This window comes from Lissotriton vulgaris, unplaced genomic scaffold (genome assembly GCF_964263255.1).
Source record: "Lissotriton vulgaris unplaced genomic scaffold, aLisVul1.2 SCAFFOLD_1851, whole genome shotgun sequence".
NCBI classification, from domain to species: domain Eukaryota; kingdom Metazoa; phylum Chordata; class Amphibia; order Caudata; family Salamandridae; genus Lissotriton; species Lissotriton vulgaris.
The window spans coordinates 225,148-248,962 of record NW_028240813.1 but is presented as its reverse complement, the minus strand read 5'-3'; the positions used below and the strand labels follow the sequence as shown (position 1 = coordinate 248,962).

Sequence of the window (23,815 nt, the reverse complement as noted above, 5' to 3'; positions counted from 1 at the left end):
TACATCTGCTTCTGTTGTATATTGGTTATCATGTTTACCTGACGTGTGAAAGCCCCATGTTTGACAGTGCGCGTTAATAAAGAGACCAATGATTTTTATTAAAAGTTGTCATGTGTTTTTGTTACCTTGCACCGGCCAAAAAGTGCCGGAAATGACTTCATTTGCAGTCACTTGAAAAGTAGGGATTCTCAAATAAATGGTAAGAGGTTGGAACAAATCTAAAGGAATGCATGGCATATCTATATGTATGTGTACGCAGGTATCCATATATAAAGATAGATAGATAGATAGATAGATAGATAGATAGATAGATAGATAGATAGATAGATAGATAGATAGATAGATAGATAGATAGATAGATAGATAGATAGATAGATAGATAGATAGATAGATAGATAGATAGATAGATAGATAGATAGATAGATAGATAGATAGATAGATAGATAGTGGGAGAGAGAGAGCGTTAATATAAACTGAGACTTTATTTTCCATCAAGCTGTCTTTCCTTTCCTTCAGGAGCAGAATGTTCTGATCATCAGCGCTCCAAAATCTAGTGCTTGGTTGGCAAGCATCACACATTGTGATGTGTTAGCTAAGAGTTCCATGTCGTTCAGACTCATATATTCACCTGTAGTTGTACCTTGGTGATTCAACAAAATGTGGCATCATAAGCAGCATTCTACTGCCATAGACTGGGCAGAAAAAACATTTAGAATTTCACTGAAAAAGAAAAAAAGCATACTTAGGCAGAGCTTTCTGGACAGTAAGGACATTAGAGTAAGTGATGAATAAGCACTGCTTTTGTTAATTTACATAGGCAGAACAGAGACTGCTGGGAAAAGCCTGAAATTAAAGGCACAGAAAATGCCTGCTTCTGGATAGAACACTGAGAAGGGTTGAAAGTTTTTTCTCTGACCCTGGCCACTCGTACAAGCAATCCTATGATAGTCAGAAGGACCCAACCTAAAAAGGAAGGGACAGCCATTTGGACCCTTTCCACCTTTTCTATATCTCGCCTGATCGAGCCTGATCGAGCGCTGATTGAGCGGATTAGCACATGTACTTCTCATTTTGGGAAGGTATTGCTTAGCTTGCTACCAGCAGCTCAGTTATGTTATGATGTTAGAGGCTTGCAAGGAATGCTTTAGTCCTGCATTAGGCAGTTTTTATTGCTACTTGCATTCAAGGGAAAGATAATTAGCCAGAATCTGTGACCCAGTTATTCAGCTTGGCATTCCGATTTGCGCAAAGGGAATAAGCATTTGAGAAAAAATGCAACATGTGTTTCTTATGTTGTTATGAACAGCTTTTTATTCTTTCTCTTTAGGGTCTAGCCACTGCAGAAATAGATAAATAAGTGCTGACTTCCTGTAAGACGTGTCCAATGCTGGGACAAAATAAAAGGGGACACTTATAAATGATAGTGATATCATTTGAGAAAGGGTAAGTTGACACTGAATTTCATGTGTATTCACAGACCAAGCATGAAAAAGTCCCCAGCATGATCTTCATTGCGTGCTTAGAGCTGGTATTAGCTTTTCAGAGGTGCGGGCCTTTCGAAGGCTCGTTGGTCTAGGGGTATGATTCTCGCTTTGGGTGCGAGAGGTCCCGGGTTCAAATCCCGGACGAGCCCTTTCATTGGTGCTTTTTTAAAGTAGTATTGAAGTATGCATTTCAAAGCCAATATCAATTTTCTCTTTGCAGTAGTGGATGAATATTTGCTAGAGTCTCATGCTTTTAACCTTGCCCTGCCTGAGCAAATAGGAAACATTTCTCTTTAAGCATTTTGCAAAAATGCTGAACTTGCATGGCATATACAAGCGTTCAGCTAGGGCTGTCTGGGAAGGTTGCATGAAAGAAATCTAAAACCAGAGGCCCTTGGAATAGCCTGTTTTGAGAAGTTTCATCACAGAAGAATCAACTGTAGACATCTGTTTCTGTAGTGTAGTGGTTATCACGTTCGCCTCACACGCGAAAGGTCCCCGGTTCGAAACCGGGCAGAAACAGTTGTTATATTGTCTTGGCTGCAATGTTGAGAGGTGCCGTTTTGCCATGAAATTGTCCAGGCCCTGAAGATGGTTTCATGCAGACTCATTCCAAGAAAGTGAATTCTCTTAAAAACACTAAAGTAATTGGCATGTGGATGTATCTGTTGATTCACAGACCTCGTTTTCATAAGAGCCCTGCATTCTGTTCATTGCTCACCTAGAACATGCATTAACTTTGGGAATTGTTGGCACCAACAGGCATCTTAGTTTAGTGGAGTGTTTCTGGTGTTTAAGTGCAGAAGCCCTGGGCTCAATTCCTCGGTGACCCTTCTCAAGGTGATGATACAAATGCATCGTCACCTTTACGTTTAATGTCAGAATTGTTTATTTCTATTTGGTGGTGTATGAATGCTTGCAATAGTATGTTGATTTTTTCTAGCCTTGAATGAATAAAAGCAAATCACTCCTCTTTATGTATTTTTCTAATACATTGATATTTGCATCTCCTTTCCTAGCCTGCATTTTTCACTATCTTACAGGCTGTATATAATAAGTATCAATTCAGGGGCCCTTCTATTACTCAATTCACAACTATTCTATCCTGGCATTGATAAGCAATCTACATCTGCTTCTGTTGTGTATTGGTTATCATGTTTACCTGACGTGTGAAAGCCCCATGTTTGACAGTGCGCGTTAATAAAGAGACCAATGATTTGTATTAAAAGTTGGCATGTGTTTTTGTTACCTTGCACCGGCCAAAAAGTGCCGGAAATGACTTCATTTGCAGTCACTTGAAAAGTAGGGATTCTCAAATAAATGGTAAGAGGTTGGAACAAATCTAAAGGAATGCATGGCATATCTATATGTATGTGTACGCAGGTATCCATATATAAAGATAGATAGATAGATAGATAGATAGATAGATAGATAGATAGATAGATAGATAGATAGATAGATAGATAGATAGATAGATAGATAGATAGATAGATAGATAGATAGATAGATAGATAGATAGATAGATAGATAGATAGATAGATAGATAGATAGATAGATAGATAGATAGATAGATAGATAGATAGATATTGGGAGAGAGAGAGCGTTAATATAAACTGAGACTTTATTTTCCATCAAGCTGTCTTTCCTTTCCTTCAGGAGCAGAATGTTCTGATCATCAGCGCTCCAGAATCTAGTGCTTGGTTGGCAAGCATCACACATTGTGATGTGTTAGCTAAGAGTACCATGTCGTTCAGACTCATATATTCCTCTGTAGTTGTACCTTGGTGATTCAACAAAATGTGGCATCATAAGCAGCATTCTACTGCCATAGACTGGGCAGAAAAAACATTTAGAATTTCACTGAAAAAGAAAAAAAGCATACTTAGGCAGAGCTTTCTGGACAGTAAGGACATTAGAGTAAGTGATGAATAAGCACTGCTTTTGTTAATTTACATAGGCAGAACAGAGACTGCTGGGAAAAGCCTGAAATTAAAGGCACAGAAAATGCCTGCTTCTGGATAGAACACTAAGAAGGGTTGAAAGTTTTTTCTCTGACCCTGGCCACTCTTACAAGCAATCCTATGATAGTCAGAAGGACCCACCCTAAAAAGGAAGGGACAGCCATTTGGACCCTTTCCACCTTTTCTATATCTCGCCTGATCGAGCCTGATCGAGCGCTGATTGAGCGGATTAGCACATGTACTTCTCATTTTTGGAAGGTATTGCTTAGCTTGCTACCAGCAGCTCAGTTATGTTATGATGTTAGAGGCTTGCAAGGAATGCTTTAGTCCTGCATTAGGCAGTTTTTATTGCTACTTGCATTCAAGGGAAAGATAATTAGCCAGAATCTGTGGCCCAGTTATTCAGCTTGGCATTCCGATTTGCACAAAGGGAATAAGCATTTGAGAAAAAATGCAACATGTGTTTCTTATGTTGTTATGAACAGCTTTTTATTCTTTCTCTTTAGGGTCTAGCCACTGCAGAAATAGATAAATAAGTGCTGACTTCCTGTAAGACGTGTCCAATGCGAATTTCATGTGTATTCACAGACCAAGCATGAAAAAGTCCCCAGCATGATCTTCATTGCGTGCTTAGAGCTGGTATTAGCTTTTCAGAGGTGCGGGCCTTTCGAAGGCTCGTTGGTCTAGGGGTATGATTCTCGCTTTGGGTGCGAGAGGTCCCGGGTTCAAATCCCGGACGAGCCCTTTCATTGGTGCTTTTTTAAAGTAGTATTGAAGTATGCATTTCAACGCCAATATCAATTTTCTCTTTGCAGTAGTGGATGAATATTTGCTAGAGTCTCATGCTTTTAACCTTGCCCTGCCTGAGCAACTAGGAAACATTTCTCTTTAAGCATTTTGCAAAAATGCTGAACTTGCATGGCATATACAAGCGTTCAGTTAGGGCTGTCTGGGAAGGTTGCATGAAAGAAATCTAAAACCAGAGGCCCTTGGAATAGCCTGTTTTGAGAAGTTTCATCACAGAAGAATCAACTGTAGACATCTGTTTCTGTAGTGTAGTGGTTATCACGTTTGCCTCACACGCGAAAAGTCCCCGGTTCGAAACCGGGCAGAAACAGTTGTTATATTGTCTTGGCTGCAATGTTGAGAGGTGCCGTTTTGCCATGAAATTGTCCAGGCCCTGAAGATGGTTTCATGCAGACTCGTTCCAAGAAAGTGAATTCTCTTAAAAACACTAAAGTAATTGGCATGTGGATGTATCTGTTGATTCACAGACCTCGCTTTGAAAAGAGCCCTGCATTCTGTTCATTGCTCACCTAGAACATGCATTAACTTTGGGAATTGTTGGCTCCAACAGGCATCTTAGTTTAGTGGAGTGTTTCTGGTGTTTAAGTGCAGAAGCCCTGGGCTCAATTCCTCGGTGACCCTTCTCAAGGTGATGATACAAATGCATCGTCACCTTTACGTTTAATGTCAGAATTGTTTATTTCTATTTGGTGGTGTATGAATGCTTGCAATAGTATGTTGATTTTTTCTAGCCTTGAATGAATAAAAGCAAATCACTCCTCTTTATGTATTTTTCTAATACATTGATATTTGCATCTCCTTTCCTAGCCTGCATTTTTCACTATCTTACAGGCTGTATATAATAAGTATCAATTCAGGGGCCCTTCTTCTACTCAATTCACAACTGTTCTATCCCGGCATTGATAAGCAATCTACATCTGCTTCTGTTGTATATTGGTTATCATGTTTACCTGACGTGTGAAAGCCCCATGTTTGACAGTGCGCGTTAATAAAGAGACCAATGATTTTTATTAAAAGTTGTCATGTGTTTTTGTTACCTTGCACCGGCCAAAAAGTGCCGGAAATGACTTCATTTGCAGTCACTTGAAAAGTAGGGATTCTCAAATAAATGGTAAGAGGTTGGAACAAATCTAAAGGAATGCATGGCATATCTATATGTATGTGTACGCAGGTATCCATATATAAAGATAGATAGATAGATAGATAGATAGATAGATAGATAGATAGATAGATAGATAGATAGATAGATAGATAGATAGATAGATAGATAGATAGATAGATAGATAGATAGATAGATAGATAGATAGATAGATAGATAGATAGATAGATAGATAGATAGATAGATAGATAGATAGATAGATAGATAGATAGATAGATAGATAGATAGATATTGGGAGAGAGAGAGCGTTAATATAAACTGAGACTTTATTTTCCATCAAGCTGTCTTTCCTTTCCTTCAGGAGCAGAATGTTCTGATCATCAGCGCTCCAGAATCTAGTGCTTGGTTGGCAAGCATCACACATTGTGATGTGTTAGCTAAGAGTTCCATGTCGTTCAGACTCATATATTCCTCTGTAGTTGTACCTTGGTGATTCAACAAAATGTGGCATCATAAGCAGCATTCTACTGCCATAGACTGGGCAGAAAAAACATTTAGAATTTCACTGAAAAAGAAAAAAAGCATACTTAGGCAGAGCTTTCTGGACAGTAAGGACATTAGAGTAAGTGATGAATAAGCACTGCTTTTGTTAATTTACATAGGCAGAACAGAGACTGCTGGGAAAAGCCTGAAATTAAAGGCACAGAAAATGCCTGCTTCTGGATAGAACACTGAGAAGGGTTGAAAGTTTTTTCTCTGACCCTGGCCACTCGTACAAGCAATCCTATGATAGTCAGAAGGACCCACCCTAAAAAGGAAGGGACAGCCATTTGGACCCTTTCCACCTTTTCTATATCTCGCCTGATCGAGCCTGATCGAGCGCTGATTGAGCGGATTAGCACATGTACTTCTCATTTTTGGAAGGTATTGCTTAGCTTGCTACCAGCAGCTCAGTTATGTTATGATGTTAGTGAGGTTCCGTGACGGTTCCGTGACGACTTGAACCCGTGTTTTCAAGTTTGTCGGAAATACATAAAATTAGTATCAGCGAACCGCAAATGATCCATTTAGTATATCCTAGTGTTTTCGCTACGCTACGAGCAAGAGCACTCCTTCCACTGACACATTTCTGATATACACACGGCATCCATCTTAGATCGTGGCCGCCATTTTTGTGGTTCCTTGCCCTCACATATGCAATAGCCTCTGATCATTTCATTCACTTCACTTTGATTAAAGACACGTAGCCTTAGCCGGAGATTCACCTCTTACATGACACGTGCACCTTAAACCAGATCACGCTGAAGCTGCATGACTCGACAAAGGCTGCCTCCTCTGCCCGAGGCCAGCCCACCTGAACTGGTTTTCCTGTCCATTGTACCTGATCATGATTAGGCGGCCGAAGCCGGTAGCCTTGCCCATTTACAACCCACAAACATCTCTTATCCCGTTTTCTATCTTCTGCACCTGGCTCTGCTCCTTTTCCTTCTGGGCCTTTATTAGGGGGAGGTAACGAACTTTACGATGAGGCGGTCCGGGTCTTGAATGCAATATTGACAAGGGATTGTGATGGACTGGTGGGAACCCCTCTTCGTGATGTTTGGTATCAGATATTATCGACAGTTCCTGTGTAACGCCAAATATTTATTGTTTAGAGACACAAAAGGTTTGGGAATGTACCGACATGTGAAATATTTGCCTAGAGCACAATTTTTGGTATATAAGGAGCAACCCTCAATGTACAAATCGAACAGTCTCCTAGATTCTGCCCGTGTGTAGATTCTGTGACTTCTGTGTCCCTGCAGTAATAAACCTTTGGTCTTTGACGCCACCATCGAGAAGCCCGTGTTTCTGTTCATTTGTGCACCAAGGCAGGTGGGACTCCGGGGTCTTTGGGTGTTGTACCCTGACACCTCTGGACGGAACCAAAAAGTCCAGAACTCCAATTGGCGCCCAACGTGGGGCGACGTCATTCGGTACCGGTCCAAAAGCCTGAAGAGTTCGAGAAGCTTCGTGTGAAGATTCCTGAGGGAGGCGCCCCACTTCATCGATCCCGGCATATCGCAAAAGTGGCCCTGAAGTTCTCTTCCACGAGGGTTCCCGTTCAGGACGGCTGCAGTGGGCCGTTGCCTTGACCGTCGCCCTGTCTTGGACCCGAAGTGGTGCAGTCCTTAGTACAGCGAAACGTGACGGGTTTCTCCTTGGTGACGTCTTCAGTGACTCAGTTAAGTATTTAGTGATAGCTAGCTGGTTACTTTTGTGAGGATTGTTAAAAATCCTTGATCGGTTCTTGGTTTGGTTTGGTTTCGTAAGATTATCACTAGTTGTTCTGGTTACGATAATCTATTTGGTTCAGTTTTGGGTATCGATACATCAGTTCGTTTTTGGTAGGCCTAAGTTCTTGGTTCAAGTGCACAATTTGTTCCGTGTTTGTTTGTTTTGTGTTCCGGACTGAGAATGGTAAGTCGGAAAATGTTGTCTTGTTTTAGTTGCAACAGTGACTCACAATTAGAGGATTCCTGTCTGGTTCCTCCGATTGGGACTCCCCTATATGACCTATATTGTAAGTATGGTGTGGGTCCTATAACTTATAATGAGATATGGGTCCGTTATTGTAAGAAGGATGGTGTCCTTAGCTGGCCACTGCATGGTAGTTTTGAACAAGAGATTCTCGACAATTTAGAAGCGAAATTGTTTAGGAAGAAAGCCCGGCCGGCAATGTTTGACTCTTTTCGTTATTGGCGGAAAGAATCCAAACAGAGAGAAATGAAAAGGTTGAAAAAAGAGCAAAAAGAACTAGAAGAGTTAACTCTAGAGCAAGCGACTAAGCAGTTGCAGGCTGACGAGTGTGAGAAAGCCATAGATGTAGCCATTAGAGAGCGTAACTTAGCGATTGACAAGTGCTATCCTGCCTTGCCATCGAAAATGGCTAAGATACTGGAGAATTCCGAAAACGATCCTCTGCTATCTTATCTGTTACGGTCGCCTCCACCGTACGCACAAGGTGCTGCGGCTCCACTTATACCGGATGTTCAATTGCCGGTTGCTGGACAACCTGGTGTTCTTGTTCCTCAGAATCAAGTTCCTATACCTCCTGTGGTGAATGTAAATGTTCCTACAGCTCCTCCTCTTCCCGCACTGCCCGCTCCTATACCTACCACTGTACCTATTGGTCCTCAAACTATTTTCCTCGATACTCCTACTGTTTCGTCATCTATTCCTACCTCTACTGCGTTCTCTATGTCTGCGAGTGTACTAACTCCACTTTCTGTTCGTCGAAGAATTACTGATTCTGTTACTAATATGCTGTCGCCTATATATAAAACCTTGATTAAGACTTCTACTCCTGACTCTGTTCAGAGACGGAGTCAGCTTCCAAGTACTGAGGAACGGGGAGTTTTAGACTCCACAGCTCTCAGATGGATTACAAAAGTTAGAAGATATAGTACGAAAGATGTGTTAGAGACATTTATGCAATGGGGAGAGCCAACGCAGCGATACGTCTTCGACGAGATGTGCTCGTTGTTGCGTGAGGAAATAGAAGAAGACGATGTCGAATCAGATTTGGAAGATTTAATTAAAATTCAAAAAGAGTTTGCTGCTGGAATGATAGTGGGCGATAATATAAAGGAAGCGATGGAACTCATTTTGAGTTTTAGGATTGATCCATCTCTTCGTTCCCCGAGAGATATAGAGAAAGGTAGAATGAAGCCAAGTCGCCAATATCCTATGAGGGAAGTTCCTCCAATTTGGCGCGAGGCAGTACAACGTGATGATAATGCGGGTATTGCAGCTGCTCCAGCACAGTTCCAAAGAGTATGGATACATATTCCGTGGAAGCGAGCAGAAGTGTTAGCAGTGAAACAGGCCTTGCCAGATCCACGTAAGAATCCAGCCGGATATTACAAGGAATTGACACAGACAGTTGAGGCTTGTATAATGAACTTAGCCGACATTGATATGTTGTTTGGTAATGTAGTTCCACAACCAGTGTGGGCTAAAATTCGTAGAGAGGATCATCAGGCTGCTTTAGGTGGTGATTGGGCAGCTATCACTGCAGCAGATGCTCAACAAACAGGTGGTGCGAAACCCGAACCCCTAATTGCTAATCTTCCTGGCAGAATAATAGATTTAATGAAGACTCTGATGCCAGCATTGCGTGTTAATTGGGATAAATTATCCGCATGCAAGCAGAAGAAAGACGAAAGTGTCTCCGACTTCTTCACGAGGTTCGAAGAGACTTTTGTAGACCATAGTGGTCAGGATATGAGCACTGAAGGAGGACAGAGATTGTTTGTCGATAAATTTGTGCATAATTTGTTACCCGAATTATGCAATAAATTGAAAGACTCAGAAAGTGCGTGGGCTGTATCTACGACAGCGCAAATACTTGCGACTGCACAGTACTATGAAAATAGGGATAAAGAGGAAAAGGAGAAATCAGAGAAGAAAACGAAAGATTTAAAGACTAAAGTTCTTTTACAGCAGGCGTATCCGCCTCGCACGAATCAGACTAATATGCAACAGAATTCGTATCAAAAGACAGATTATAATTCGACCAGGCCTCAATACCAGTGGAATCAGTGTGCGTACTGTAAGAAAGAGGGTCACTATAAAAATGATTGTCAGATTTTAGCGCAAAATAATGCGGCAGCAGCTCAGAGAGGTCGTGGTGGTTTTGCACAGAATTCTAGAGGTCGGGGACGAGGTGCTATGCCTCCACAAACGAATGATCGTCCTTCTAATCACTTTGATCAACAAAATGTACAGTCAGCTCAACAGAATAGATCTCAGCAATATCTTGTTGAGGATTATTGTGAAGTTGAAGAGGGATTTCAACAAAATGGGTACTAGGACAGCCATGGACAGAGAGAGGGAGTAGTATCAGTTCCAGTGGATCAGAGTGGGCCTTATGTCGCAGTAGCAACATCAGGTGTAGTCGAACCGTTTCTGTTGGATACTGGTGCCGCAAAAAGCTCTATCATGCATGCGAAACTCCCTGGCGCACCTTTGTCTGGCTCAACAAATGTTTCCGTAGGTTTTTCAGGCGCCCCTGTGTACAACCCGATATCTGGTCCTTTGTCTATTTCTGTTGGACCGTGTCAATTGAAAGCACCCTTAATTTTGACGACAGGTTGTAATGAAAATCTGCTTGGTTTAGATTTGTTAAAACGACTATATGCGACATTGTACTGTTCTCCGGAAGGAGTACAGCTTACTTTGGGTAAAAGACTCACCTCTCCGATGTACTTGTCAATGGACAAACTCCCGCCGGAGCTACGTTCACTCCCTGATTCTCTTTGGGCGACTGGTCCCAATGATGTAGGTCTACTAGAGATTCCACCGTATGTAGTAACTTTGAAAGCGAATGTGAAATTTCCAAGAATTCCTCAATATAAAATATCGAATGAAGGTGAGCGTGCACTCTTATTGATTGTGCAAGATTTGATTAAAAAAGGTGTGGTTGAAGAAACGCGAGGAAATGTTTGTAATAGTCCTGTATTGCCGATTTTGAAACGAACAGATCCTACAAAGCCTCCAGTCTATAGGTTTGTCATAGACCTTAGAGAAGTTAATAAGATTGTAATTCCGCAGTTTCCTGTAGTGCCAGACATTACTGCCTTGCTAACATTGATTCCCGCTACAGCCAATTGGTTCTCAGTCATCGACTTGAAGAATGCCTTTTTCAGCATTCCGATAGCCGAGGAAAGCAGAGATATTTTTGGCTTCTGTTTAGGAGGTCACAGTTTCAGATTTAAACGCGCTCCACAAGGCTACTGTGAAAGTCCATCTATTTACAGTCAAGCTTTAAAAAGCCAGTTAGATTCTTTTGTCCTTCCTCCAGGTTCTGCCCTAGTACAGTACGTAGACGATCTTTTGGTGGCTGCCGATGACAAGGAAACTTGCAAGGCAGCTACAATTTCACTATTGCATCATTTGTCTAATTTGAATCATAAGGTGTCACCTTCCAAAATGCAATATTGCTGCCAAGAAGTAACCTACTTAGGTCATCTCTTGTCAAAGGAGGGAAGGAAGTTGACCCCAGAAAGAATAAAAGCAATTACGCAGATGAGTGTTCCACGCACACAGAGGGAAGTACGTGCCTTTCTAGGTATTACCTCTTACTGTAGGCAATGGATCCCAAATTTTTCACTTTTAGCAAAGCCATTGGTAGCTTTGACTGGGAAAAATGTTCCGAGTCCGGTGCCATGGTCTGATGAATGTCAAAAGAGTTTTGCTGAATTACGAAAAGCTTTGTGTTCAGCTCCTGTATTGGGCACACCTGATTACAGTAAGCCATTCACGCTCTACGTTCACGAAAGAGAAGGTTGCGCGTTGAGTGTCTTGACACAGAAGTTTGGTGATAAACAACGCCCTTGTGCGTATTTCTCATCAACATTAGATCCGGTAGCTAGAGCATTGCCTAGTTGTTTGAGGGCTACAGCGGCAGCTGCAGCTTCCATTCGACAATCTGCTGGTTTGGTGATGAACAATATGCTAGTGGTCATGGTTCCTCATGCAGTGGACACACTCATGAACCGAACGAAGACACAACACCTTACTAGTGCGAGATTATCTGGTTACGAGCTGACGTTATTAGCGAGTCATATTCAGATCAAAAGATGCAATGTATTGAACCCAGCAACATTGTTGCCGACTGATCAAGAGTCGAGTGATTCTGAGCCACATGACTGTTATTTCAAAACGGAGGAAGAGACAAAAGGTCGTATCGACTTGAGAGATACTCCTCTATCCGACCCAGATGGTACGCTGTATGTGGACGGGTCATGTTTTAAATTGGAGAATGGTGATGTGACTGCTGCCTACGCGGTAACGACTTTGAAGACGATTGTGGAGACTGCAAGAGTGAGTCAGAATTCTGCCCAAGCTGCAGAGTTAATAGCTCTTACGAGAGCGTGTGTTTTAGCTGAGGGAAAGAGAGTGAATGTGTTTACAGATAGTCAGTACGCATTTGGCGTGGCCCATAGTTTTGGCCGGTTGTGGAGAGAAAGGGGTTTCATTACGTCCCATGGGACTAAGATTCAACATGGTCAGCTAGTTAACGACTTGTTAGAATCTCTAACCTTACCGACTGAAGTTGCGATTGTGAAGTGCAGTGCTCATAAAGCAATCACGGATGATGTTGGTCGGGGAAATGCCTTTGCTGATGAAACCGCTAAACAGACAGCTAGAGACATGATGAGTAGAATGTATGTTGCTACGTCTGCAAGATGGATTGCTGAGTCTGGAATGTGTGAGGACACAATGGAAAGTGTGAAAGAGATTCAGAAAGAAGCGACTGAGGAAGAGAAACGCGTATGGAGAGAAAGTACGGGCAAATTGGACTCGAATGGATGTTGGATCGATTTGACAGAACAGCAGCGTTGGATGTTGCCTGATGCGTATGTGCTTGCAGTAGTGACGATGGCGCATGGAGTGGCGCACATAAGTTCTAAAGGGATATGTAAGATGTTAGCTCCGGTTTGGAAGAATGAGGGAATCAGTAAGTGTGCAGAGAGAGTGGTGAAAAATTGTATGGTGTGCTTGATGCATAATCCTGGCAAGGGAACTCCAACTCCAGCTGGTCATTTTGCTCCTCCTTCCTGTCCCTTTGAAGTAATACAGTTAGACTTCATTCACATGGAACGCTGCAACAATTTAAAATACGTCCTGGTGGTAGTTTGTGCTTTTTCCAGGTGGATAGAAGCATACCCACTAAAGGACAACACTGCTTTATCAACTGCCAAAATTCTTCTCAAAGAATTTTTCCCTAGGTATGGAATGCCACGGATTGTATGGTCAGATAACGGAAGTGAGTTTATAGGGAAAGTTATGCAGAGTGTGTGTGCTGGTCTAGGATTGAAACAAAAATTTCATAGTGCGAACCATCCCCAGTCTGCTGGTTTAGTCGAGGGTTACAATGGCACCCTCAAGCTTAAAATAGCCAAAATTCAAGCATCCACAGGTTTGGCTTGGCCAGACGCACTTCCTTTGGCCTTGTTATCAACGAGAGCAACAGTGCATTCTAGAATAGGGCTTTCTCCATATGAGATTGTATTTGGCCGCCCGGCAAATGTCTGGGGTGTGCCAAGGCCTAAACAATTCTGCTCCATTGAATATCCTATGTTGATAGACTATCTTTATGACTTGACTGCTAAATTAAGTCTTATTCATCAACAGGTTTTTGATGCTTTGCCAAAGCCTCCGGAGAGTCCAGGGCATCAACTGAAACCGGGTGACTTCATAGTGGTCCGGAACTTCGCGAGGACAAAGAATCTTCAGCCTCGCTACATCGGCCCCTTCCAAATCCTGCTGGCAACGAGGACAGCTGTACGTGTTGCTGGCCGGAAGAACTGGATCCACGCTTCTCACGTAAAGCGTGTTCCACTGCCGCTGCCCTACGACGACTGGGTGAAGAAGGGAATTGGTGCCTCCGAATCTGAAATAACTCCAAAATTTGTCCCTTTCAGCGATGCCGATTTGATTTCTGACACTTTGAAACGTGACTCTCCTCTTGAAAAGACTACTTTGAACATTGAACATTTGTCTCCAGCATCAGAAGAAACTTTGCCATCTGCGAACGTAAACTCTGCAACAGCTGCTAGTGATACACTATTTTCCGATCAAACAGTACCAGCAAGGAAAAGATACAACCTTAGAAGCCATAAAACGAACTAATAAAGCAGGCAACTGCATATTGTGATTTTGATATTTATATACATTGGACTTTTTTGCTTTTCAGCCAGGAAGTTTGCTATTGTTTATTGTTTTTAATAAATTGCCTTGCCGTCTGGGTAGCCGTAGGGTCGTGGCTGTGTGCCTAGTTTGAATTTGCAGGGGTCTGACACAAGGTCGATCTTTCTGTTAGTACTGGGAACTCCCAGGGCTGACAGAGGCATTTTCATCTACGTACACATCATCAGTGGTCGCGAGCGGATTGTAGAAGATGGAACTTCCTGCGCTGCAACGAGAAAATGTGATTTACGTTCGCAGAAACAGACTAAATAGAATTCTTCATAGCAAATGTTTCTTGATGCAATGTGCCATTACATTTTTGATTGTTTTAGCAACACTGGTGGGTGGAATTGTCTTTAGCATAAATTTGATTTTTGTGCCAGTATCTACAGTACCTCCCCTTGATCCTGCTATTTCTACTGTTTCTTCTATACACTCTTTTCACTCGTTTCCGGAACATGAGCAAGCTCGACGCTCAGAATTCATTAATAATACTTTTGTACAGCTCTTGCACCAACACCAACTGGTAGTTAACACGACAGACTGTTGGGTGTGTGGCTTGATACCCCACACTATGGATAAAGGTATTCCCTATCTGGTTTTGCCTTTCAGCTACAATGGATCATTTCAGGCCCTTCAAACCATCTTTGCTTATGCTCTTGAGACCTATCCTCCACGCCCACCACGCTCCACTAAATATAACTCTGCCAACAAAGCTTTAGTCCAGGGAATTATTGACATGATCAAAGACGTCAATAATACTCCATCTTACCCTAGAGACGAATTGCGAGTATATTTAAGTTGGAATACTTCAGAGTATCGCCTTAGTTTAGGAGAAAGCAAGCGTAAAAGCTCAACTCCAATCTGGGTCGTACCTCACCGAGGTCAGGTCTGTTTGCAAGGTAATGGGAGAAATCCGAGAGCTCAGCTAGGGAGGAGTGAGTGCGTAGAGACTTATGTGTTTCCGGCTAACTCTTCCCCTGCCTTCCTTACTGCCAGGGGTACCTACTTCATCTGTCGAGACAGAGCTTATACATGGTTGCCTGCTGACTTTTCAGGTTCATGTTATATTGCTCGATTGTTGCCTCCGACATACACTGCTTCACCGGATTACCACAGAATAAGAGTAGCTAGAGGTGTTTTCAGTAAGGAAGATACCGCTGGTCAGGAAGCTGGAGACTTCTTCAAAGGCTTCCTTCCGTTCTGGGGGCCTATGGCCAATAGTAGAAACATACGTCAGCTAACACGGGTAGTTGAATCTACTATTACCGAAACTGCTGGTGCCCTTAGCAATCTGACAGCTGAGCTTCAGGCGGATAGGCTCATGACATTGCAGAACCGTATGGTTCTAGATGTTATACTTGCAGATCGAGGTGGGGTATGCAGAATGATCCAATCGAGCTGCTGTGTCTTTATTCCTAATAATGCTCCAACAGTTTACGAGGCGATCTCTAAGTTGCACAAGATTTCGGACTCCATACATGTAGATGAGGGAAACTGGTCCTTTATGGAGTGGGTTTGGACTCTGATCTCAGCGTGGGGATGGAAGGTTCTAATGGTCATTGGTGTCATCTTAATATTACTATTCTCATGTTGTCTGATTATCCAGTGTGGTCCTGCTCTGTGTAGTCTTTGTGCTACAACCTGTTTTAGGAAACCACCTGCATTTGGAGAAAAGACACGAGAAAGGATGATGATACAACAACATGTCACTGACCTGATGAGCATAGAACTAGATTCAGACATAGATTGAGTAATTGCCTATGTAAGGGCAAAAGGAGGGTCTGAGGTTCCGTGACGGTTCCGTGACGACTTGAACCCGTGTTTTCAAGTTTGTCGGAAATACATAAAATTAGTATCAGCGAACCGCAAATGATCCATTTAGTATATCCTAGTGTTTTCGCTACGCTACGAGCAAGAGCACTCCTTCCACTGACACATTTCTGATATACACACGGCATCCATCTTAGATCGTGGCCGCCATTTTTGTGGTTCCTTGCCCTCACATATGCAATAGCCTCTGATCATTTCATTCACTTCACTTTGATTAAAGACACGTAGCCTTAGCCGGAGATTCACCTCTTACATGACACGTGCACCTTAAACCAGATCACGCTGAAGCTGCATGACTCGACAAAGGCTGCCTCCTCTGCCCGAGGCCAGCCCACCTGAACTGGTTTTCCTGTCCATTGTACCTGATCATGATTAGGCGGCCGAAGCCGGTAGCCTTGCCCATTTACAACCCACAAACATCTCTTATCCCGTTTTCTATCTTCTGCACCTGGCTCTGCTCCTTTTCCTTCTGGGCCTTTATTAGGGGGAGGTAACGAACTTTACGATGAGGCGGTCCGGGTCTTGAATGCAATATTGACAAGGGATTGTGATGGACTGGTGGGAACCCCTCTTCGTGATGTTTGGTATCAGATATTATCGACAGTTCCTGTGTAACGCCAAATATTTATTGTTTAGAGACACAAAAGGTTTGGGAATGTACCGACATGTGAAATATTTGCCTAGAGCACAATTTTTGGTATATAAGGAGCAACCCTCAATGTACAAATCGAACAGTCTCCTAGATTCTGCCCGTGTGTAGATTCTGTGACTTCTGTGTCCCTGCAGTAATAAACCTTTGGTCTTTGACGCCACCATCGAGAAGCCCGTGTTTCTGTTCATTTGTGCACCAAGGCAGGTGGGACTCCGGGGTCTTTGGGTGTTGTACCCTGACACCTCTGGACGGAACCAAAAAGTCCAGAACTCCATTAGAGGCTTGCAAGGAATGCTTTAGTCCTGCATTAGGCAGTTTTTATTGCTACTTGCATTCAAGGGAAAGATAATTAGCCAGAATCTGTGGCCCAGTTATTCAGCTTGGCATTCCGATTTGCACAAAGGGAATAAGCATTTGAGAAAAAATGCAACATGTGTTTCTTATGTTGTTATGAACAGCTTTTTATTCTTTCTCTTTAGGGTCTAGCCACTGCAGAAATAGATAAATAAGTGCTGACTTCCTGTAAGACGTGTCCAATGCTGGGACAAAATAAAAGGGGACACTTATAAATGATAGTGATATCATTTGAGAAAGGGTAAGTTGACACTGAATTTCATGTGTATTCATAGACCAAGCATGAAAAAGTCCCCAGCATGATCTTCATTGCGTGCTTAGAGCTGGTATTAGCTTTTCAGAGGTGCGGGCCTTTCGAAGGCTCGTTGGTCTAGGGGTATGATTCTCGCTTTGGGTGCGAGAGGTCCCGGGTTCAAATCCCGGACGAGCCCTTTCATTGGTGCTTTTTTAAAGTAGTATTGAAGTATGCATTTCAAAGCCAATATCAATTTTCTCTTTGCAGTAGTGGATGAATATTTGCTAGAGTCTCATGCTTTTAACCTTGCCCTGCCTGAGCAAATAGGAAACATTTCTCTTTAAGCATTTTGCAAAAATGCTGAACTTGCATGGCATATACAAGCGTTCAGCTAGGGCTGTCTGGGAAGGTTGCATGAAAGAAATCTAAAACCAGAGGCCCTTGGAATAGCCTGTTTTGAGAAGTTTCATCACAGAAGAATCAACTGTAGACATCTGTTTCTGTAGTGTAGTGGTTATCACGTTCGCCTCACACGCGAAAGGTCCCCGGTTCGAAACCGGGCAGAAACAGTTGTTATATTGTCTTGGCTGCAATGTTGAGAGGTGCCGTTTTGCCATGAAATTGTCCAGGCCCTGAAGATGGTTTCATGCAGACTCATTCCAAGAAAGTGAATTCTCTTAAAAACACTAAAGTAATTGGCATGTGGATGTATCTGTTGATTCACAGACCTCGCTTTCATAAGAGCCCTGCATTCTGTTCATTGCTCACCTAGAACATGCATTAACTTTGGGAATTGTTGGCACCAACAGGCATCTTAGTTTAGTGGAGTGTTTCTGGTGTTTAAGTGCAGAAGCCCTGGGCTCAATTCCTCGGTGACCCTTCTCAAGGTGATGATACAAATGCATCGTCACCTTTACGTTTAATGTCAGAATTGTTTATTTCTATTTGGTGGTGTATGAATGCTTGCAATAGTATGTTGATTTTTTCTAGCCTTGAATGAATAAAAGCAAATCACTCCTCTTTATGTATTTTTCTAATACATTGATATTTGCATCTCCTTTCCTAGCCTGCATTTTTCACTATCTTACAGGCTGTATATAATAAGTATCAATTCAGGGGCCCTTCTATTACTCAATTCACAACTATTCTATCCTGGCATTGATAAGCAATCTACATCTGCTTCTGTTGTGTATTGGTTATCATGTTTACCTGACGTGTGAAAGCCCCATGTTTGACAGTGCGCGTTAATAAAGAGACCAATGATTTGTATTAAAAGTTGGCATGTGTTTTTGTTACCTTGCACCGGCCAAAAAGTGCCGGAAATGACTTCATTTGCAGTCACTTGAAAAGTAGGGATTCTCAAATAAATGGTAAGAGGTTGGAACAAATCTAAAGGAATGCATGGCATATCTATATGTATGTGTACGCAGGTATCCATATATAAAGATAGATAGATAGATAGATAGATAGATAGATAGATAGATAAATAGATAGATAGATAGATAGATAGATAGATAGATAGATAGATAGATAGATAGATAGATAGATAGATAGATAGATAGATAGATAGATAGATAGATAGATAGATAGATAGATAGATAGATAGATAGATATTGAGAGAGAGCGTTAATATAAACTGAGACTTTATTTTCCATCAAGCTGTCTTTCCTTTCCTTCAGGAGCAGAATGTTCTGATCATCAGCGCTCCAGAATCTAGTGCTTGGTTGGCAAGCATCACGCATTGTGATGTGTTAGCTAAGAGTTCCATGTCGTTCAGACTCATATATTCCTCTGTAGTTGTACCTTGGTGATTCAACAAAATGTGGCATCATAAGCAGCATTCTACTGCCATAGACTGGGCAGAAAAAACATTTAGAATTTCACTGAAAAAGAAAAAAAGCATACTTAGGCAGAGCTTTCTGGACAGTAAGGACATTAGAGTAAGTGATGAATAAGCACTGCTTTTGTTAATTTACATAGGCAGAACAGAGACTGCTGGGAAAAGCCTGAAATTAAAGGCACAGAAAATGCCTGCTTCTGGATAGAACACTGAGAAGGGTTGAAAGTTTTTTCTCTGACCCTGGCCACTCGTACAAGCAATCCTATGATAGTCAGAAGGACCCACCCTAAAAAGGAATGGACAGCCATTTGGACCCTTTCCACCTTTTCTATATCTCGCCTGATCGAGCCTGATCGAGCGCTGATTGAGCGGATTAGCACATGTACTTCTCATTTTGGGAAGGTATTGCTTAGCTTGCTACCAGCAGCTCAGTTATGTTATGATGTTAGAGGCTTGCAAGGAATGCCTTAGTCCTGCATTAGGCAGTTTTTATTGCTACTTGCATTCAAGGGAAAGATAATTAGCCAGAATCTGTGACCCAGTTATTCAGCTTGGCATTCCGATTTGCACAAAGGGAATAAGCATTTGAGAAAAAATGCAACATGTGTTTCTTATGTTGTTATGAACAGCTTTTTATTCTTTCTCTTTAGGGTCTAGCCACTGCAGAAATAGATAAATAAGTGCTGACTTCCTGTAAGACGTGTCCAATGCTGGGACAAAATAAAAGGGGACACTTATAAATGATAGTGATATCATTTGAGAAAGGGTAAGTTGACACTGAATTTCATGTGTATTCACAGACCAAGCATGAAAAAGTCCCCAGCATGATCTTCATTGCGTGCTTAGAGCTGGTATTAGCTTTTCAGAGGTGCGGGCCTTTCGAAGGCTCGTTGGTCTAGGGGTATGATTCTCGCTTTGGGTGCGAGAGGTCCCGGGTTCAAATCCCGGACGAGCCCTTTCATTGGTGCTTTTTTAAAGTAGTATTGAAGTATGCATTTCAACGCCAATATCAATTTTCTCTTTGCAGTAGTGGATGAATATTTGCTAGAGTCTCATGCTTTTAACCTTGCCCTGCCTGAGCAAATAGGAAACATTTCTCTTTAAGCATTTTGCAAAAATGCTGAACTTGCATGGCATATACAAGCGTTCAGTTAGGGCTGTCTGGGAAGGTTGCATGAAAGAAATCTAAAACCAGAGGCCCTTGGAATAGCCTATTTTGAGAAGTTTCATCACAGAAGAATCAACTGTAGACATCTGTTTCTGTAGTGTAGTGGTTATCACGTTTGCCTCACACGCGAAAAGTCCCCGGTTCGAAACCGGGCAGAAACAGTTGTTATATTGTCTTGGCTGCAATGTTGAGAGGTGCCGTTTTGCCATGAAATTGTCCAGGCCCTGAAGATGGTTTCATGCAGACTCGTTCCAAGAAAGTGAATTCTCTTAAAAACACTAAAGTAATTGGCATGTGGATGTATCTGTTGATTCACAGACCTCGCTTTGAAAAGAGCCCTGCATTCTGTTCATTGCTCACCTAGAACATGCATTAACTTTGGGAATTGTTGGCTCCAACAGGCATCTTAGTTTAGTGGAGTGTTTCTGGTGTTTAAGTGCAGAAGCCCTGGGCTCAATTCCTCGGTGACCCTTCTCAAGGTGATGATACAAATGCATCGTCACCTTTACGTTTAATGTCAGAATTGTTTATTTCTATTTGGTGGTGTATGAATGCTTGCAATAGTATGTTGATTTTTTCTAGCCTTGAATGAATAAAAGCAAATCACTCCTCTTTATGTATTTTTCTAATACATTGATATTTGCATCTCCTTTCCTAGCCTGCATTTTTCACTATCTTACAGGCTGTATATAATAAGTATCAATTCAGGGGCCCTTCTTCTACTCAATTCACAACTGTTCTATCCCGGCATTGATAAGCAATCTACATCTGCTTCTGTTGTATATTGGTTATCATGTTTACCTGACGTGTGAAAGCCCCATGTTTGACAGTGCGCGTTAATAAAGAGACCAATGATTTTTATTAAAAGTTGTCATGTGTTTTTGTTACCTTGCACCGGCCAAAAAGTGCCGGAAATGACTTCATTTGCAGTCACTTGAAAAGTAGGGATTCTCAAATAAATGGTAAGAGGTTGGAACAAATCTAAAGGAATGCATGGCATATCTATATGTATGTGTACGCAGGTATCCATATATAAAGATAGATAGATAGATAGATAGATAGATAGATAGATAGATAGATAGATAGATAGATAGATAGATAGATAGATAGATAGATAGATAGATAGATAGATAGATAGATAGATAGATAGATAGATAGATAGATAGATAGATAGATAGATAGATAGATAGATAGATATTGGGAGAGAGAGAGCGTTAATATAAACTGAGACTTTATTTTCCATCAAGCTGTCTTTCCTTTCCTTCAGGAGCAGAATGTTCTGATCATCAGCGCTCCAGAATCTAGTGCTTGGTTGGCAAGCATCACACATTGTGATGTGTTAGCTAAGAGTTCCATGTCGTTCAGACTCATATATTCCTCTGTAGTTGTACCTTGGTGATTCAACAAAATGTGGCATCATAAGCAGCATTCTACTGCCATAGACTGGGCAGAAAAAACATTTAGAATTTCACTGAAAAAGAAAAAAAGCATACTTAGGCAGAGCTTTCTGGACAGTAAGGACATTGGAGTAAGTGATGAATAAGCACTGCTTTTGTTAATTTACATAGGCAGAACAGAGACTGCTGGGAAAAGCCTGAAATTAAAGGCACAGAAAATGCCTGCTTCTGGATAGAACACTGAGAAGGGTTGAAAGTTTTTTCTCTGACCCTGGCCACTCGTACAAGCAATCCTATGATAGTCAGAAGGACCCACCCTAAAAAGGAAGGGACAGCCATTTGGACCCTTTCCACCTTTTCTATATCTCGCCTGATCGAGCCTGATCGAGCGCTGATTGAGCGAATTAGCACATGTACTTTTCATTTTGGGAAGGTATTGCTTAGCTTGCTACCAGCAGCTCAGTTATGTTATGATGTTAGAGGCTTGCAAGGAATGCTTTAGTCCTGCATTAGGCTGTTTTTATTGCTACTTGCATTCAAGGGAAAGATAATTAGCCAGAATCTGTGACCCAGTTATTCAGCTTGGCATTCCGATTTGCACAAAGGGAATAAGCATTTGAGAAAAAATGCAACATGTGTTTCTTATGTTGTTATGAACAGCTTTTTATTCTTTCTCTTTAGGGTCTAGCCACTGCAGAAATAGATAAATAAGTGCTGACTTCCTGTAAGACGTGTCCAATGCTGGGACAAAATAAAAGGGGACACTTATAAATGATAGTGATATCATTTGAGAAAGGGTAAGTTGACACTGAATTTCATGTGTATTCACAGACCAAGCATGAAAAAGTCCCCAGCATGATCTTCATTGCGTGCTTAGAGCTGGTATTAGCTTTTCAGAGGTGAGGGTCTTTCGAAGGCTCGTTGGTCTAGGGGTATGATTCTCGCTTTGGGTGCGAGAGGTCCCGGGTTCAAATCCCGGACGAGCCCTTTCATTGGTGCTTTTTTAAAGTAGTATTGAATTATGCATTTCAAAGCCAATATCAATTTTCTCTTTGCAGTAGTGGATGAATATTTGCTAGAGTCTCATGCTTTTAACCTTGCCCTGCCTGAGCAAATAGGAAACATTTCTCTTTAAGCATTTTGCAAAAATGCTGAACTTGCATGGCATATACAAGCGTTCAGCTAGGGCTGTCTGGGAAGGTTGCATGAAAGAAATCTAAAACCAGAGGCCCTTGGAATAGCCTGTTTTGAGAAGTTTCATCACAGAAGAATCAACTGTAGACATCTGTTTCTGTATTGTAGTGGTTATCACGTTTGCCTCACACGCGAAAGGTCCCCGGTTCGAAACCGGGCAGAAACAGTTGTTATATTGTCTTGGCTGCAATGTTGAGAGGTGCCGTTTTGCCATGAAATTGTCCAGGCCCTGAAGATGGTTTCATGCAGACTCGTTCCAAGAAAGTGAATTCTCCTAAAAACACTAAAGTAATTGGCATGTGGATGTATCTGTTGATTCACAGACCTCGCTTTGAAAAGAGCCCTGCATTCTGTTCATTGCTCACCTAGAACATGCATTAACTTTGGGAATTGTTGGCACCAACAGGCATCTTAGTTTAGTGGAGTGTTTCTGGTGTTTAAGTGCAGAAGCCCTGGGCTCAATTCCTCGGTGACCCTTCTCAAGGTGATGATACAAATGCATCGTCACCTTTACGTTTAATGTCAGAATTGTTTATTTCTATTTGGTGGTGTATGAATGCTTGCAATAGTATGTTGATTTTTTCTAGCCTTGAATGAATAAAAGCAAATCACTCCTCTTTATGTATTTTTCTAATACATTGATATTTGCATCTCCTTTCCTAGCCTGCATTTTTCACTATCTTACAGGCTGTATATAATAAGTATCAATTCAGGGGCCCTTCTTCTACTCAATTCACAACTGTTCTATCCCGGCATTGATAAGCAATCTACATCTGCTTCTGTTGTATATTGGTTATCATGTTTACCTGACGTGTGAAAGCCCCATGTTTGACAGTGCGCGTTAATAAAGAGACCAATGATTTTTATTAAAAGTTGTCATGTGTTTTTGTTACCTTGCACCGGCCAAAAAGTGCCGGAAATGACTTCATTTGCAGTCACTTGAAAAGTAGGGATTCTCAAATAAATGGTAAGAGGTTGGAACAAATCTAAAGGAATGCATGGCATATCTATATGTATGTGTACGCAGGTATCCATATATAAAGATAGATAGATAG

General features: G+C 41.8%; 7 non-coding genes across 7 annotated transcripts; all 7 read left to right on the top strand.

The window, feature by feature from the left end:
* Window positions 1-1,561: 1,561 nt before the first annotated feature.
* On the top strand, window positions 1,562-1,633 carry TRNAP-UGG (transfer RNA proline (anticodon UGG)). Its single transcript has one exon. It is a non-coding gene; the product is annotated as a tRNA-Pro (tRNA).
* Window positions 1,634-1,933: 300 nt separating this feature from the next.
* Window positions 1,934-2,006, top strand: TRNAV-CAC (transfer RNA valine (anticodon CAC)). Its single transcript has one exon. It is a non-coding gene; the product is annotated as a tRNA-Val (tRNA).
* A 2,111-nt stretch (window positions 2,007-4,117) lies between these two features.
* TRNAP-UGG (transfer RNA proline (anticodon UGG)) lies at window positions 4,118-4,189 on the top strand. The gene has a single exon. It is a non-coding gene; the product is annotated as a tRNA-Pro (tRNA).
* A 13,096-nt stretch (window positions 4,190-17,285) lies between these two features.
* Window positions 17,286-17,357, top strand: TRNAP-UGG (transfer RNA proline (anticodon UGG)). Its single transcript has one exon. It is a non-coding gene; the product is annotated as a tRNA-Pro (tRNA).
* Window positions 17,358-17,657: 300 nt separating this feature from the next.
* Window positions 17,658-17,730, top strand: TRNAV-CAC (transfer RNA valine (anticodon CAC)). Its single transcript has one exon. It is a non-coding gene; the product is annotated as a tRNA-Val (tRNA).
* Window positions 17,731-19,885: 2,155 nt separating this feature from the next.
* On the top strand, window positions 19,886-19,957 carry TRNAP-UGG (transfer RNA proline (anticodon UGG)). The gene has a single exon. It is a non-coding gene; the product is annotated as a tRNA-Pro (tRNA).
* Window positions 19,958-22,481: 2,524 nt separating this feature from the next.
* On the top strand, window positions 22,482-22,553 carry TRNAP-UGG (transfer RNA proline (anticodon UGG)). The gene has a single exon. It is a non-coding gene; the product is annotated as a tRNA-Pro (tRNA).
* Window positions 22,554-23,815: the final 1,262 nt, after the last annotated feature.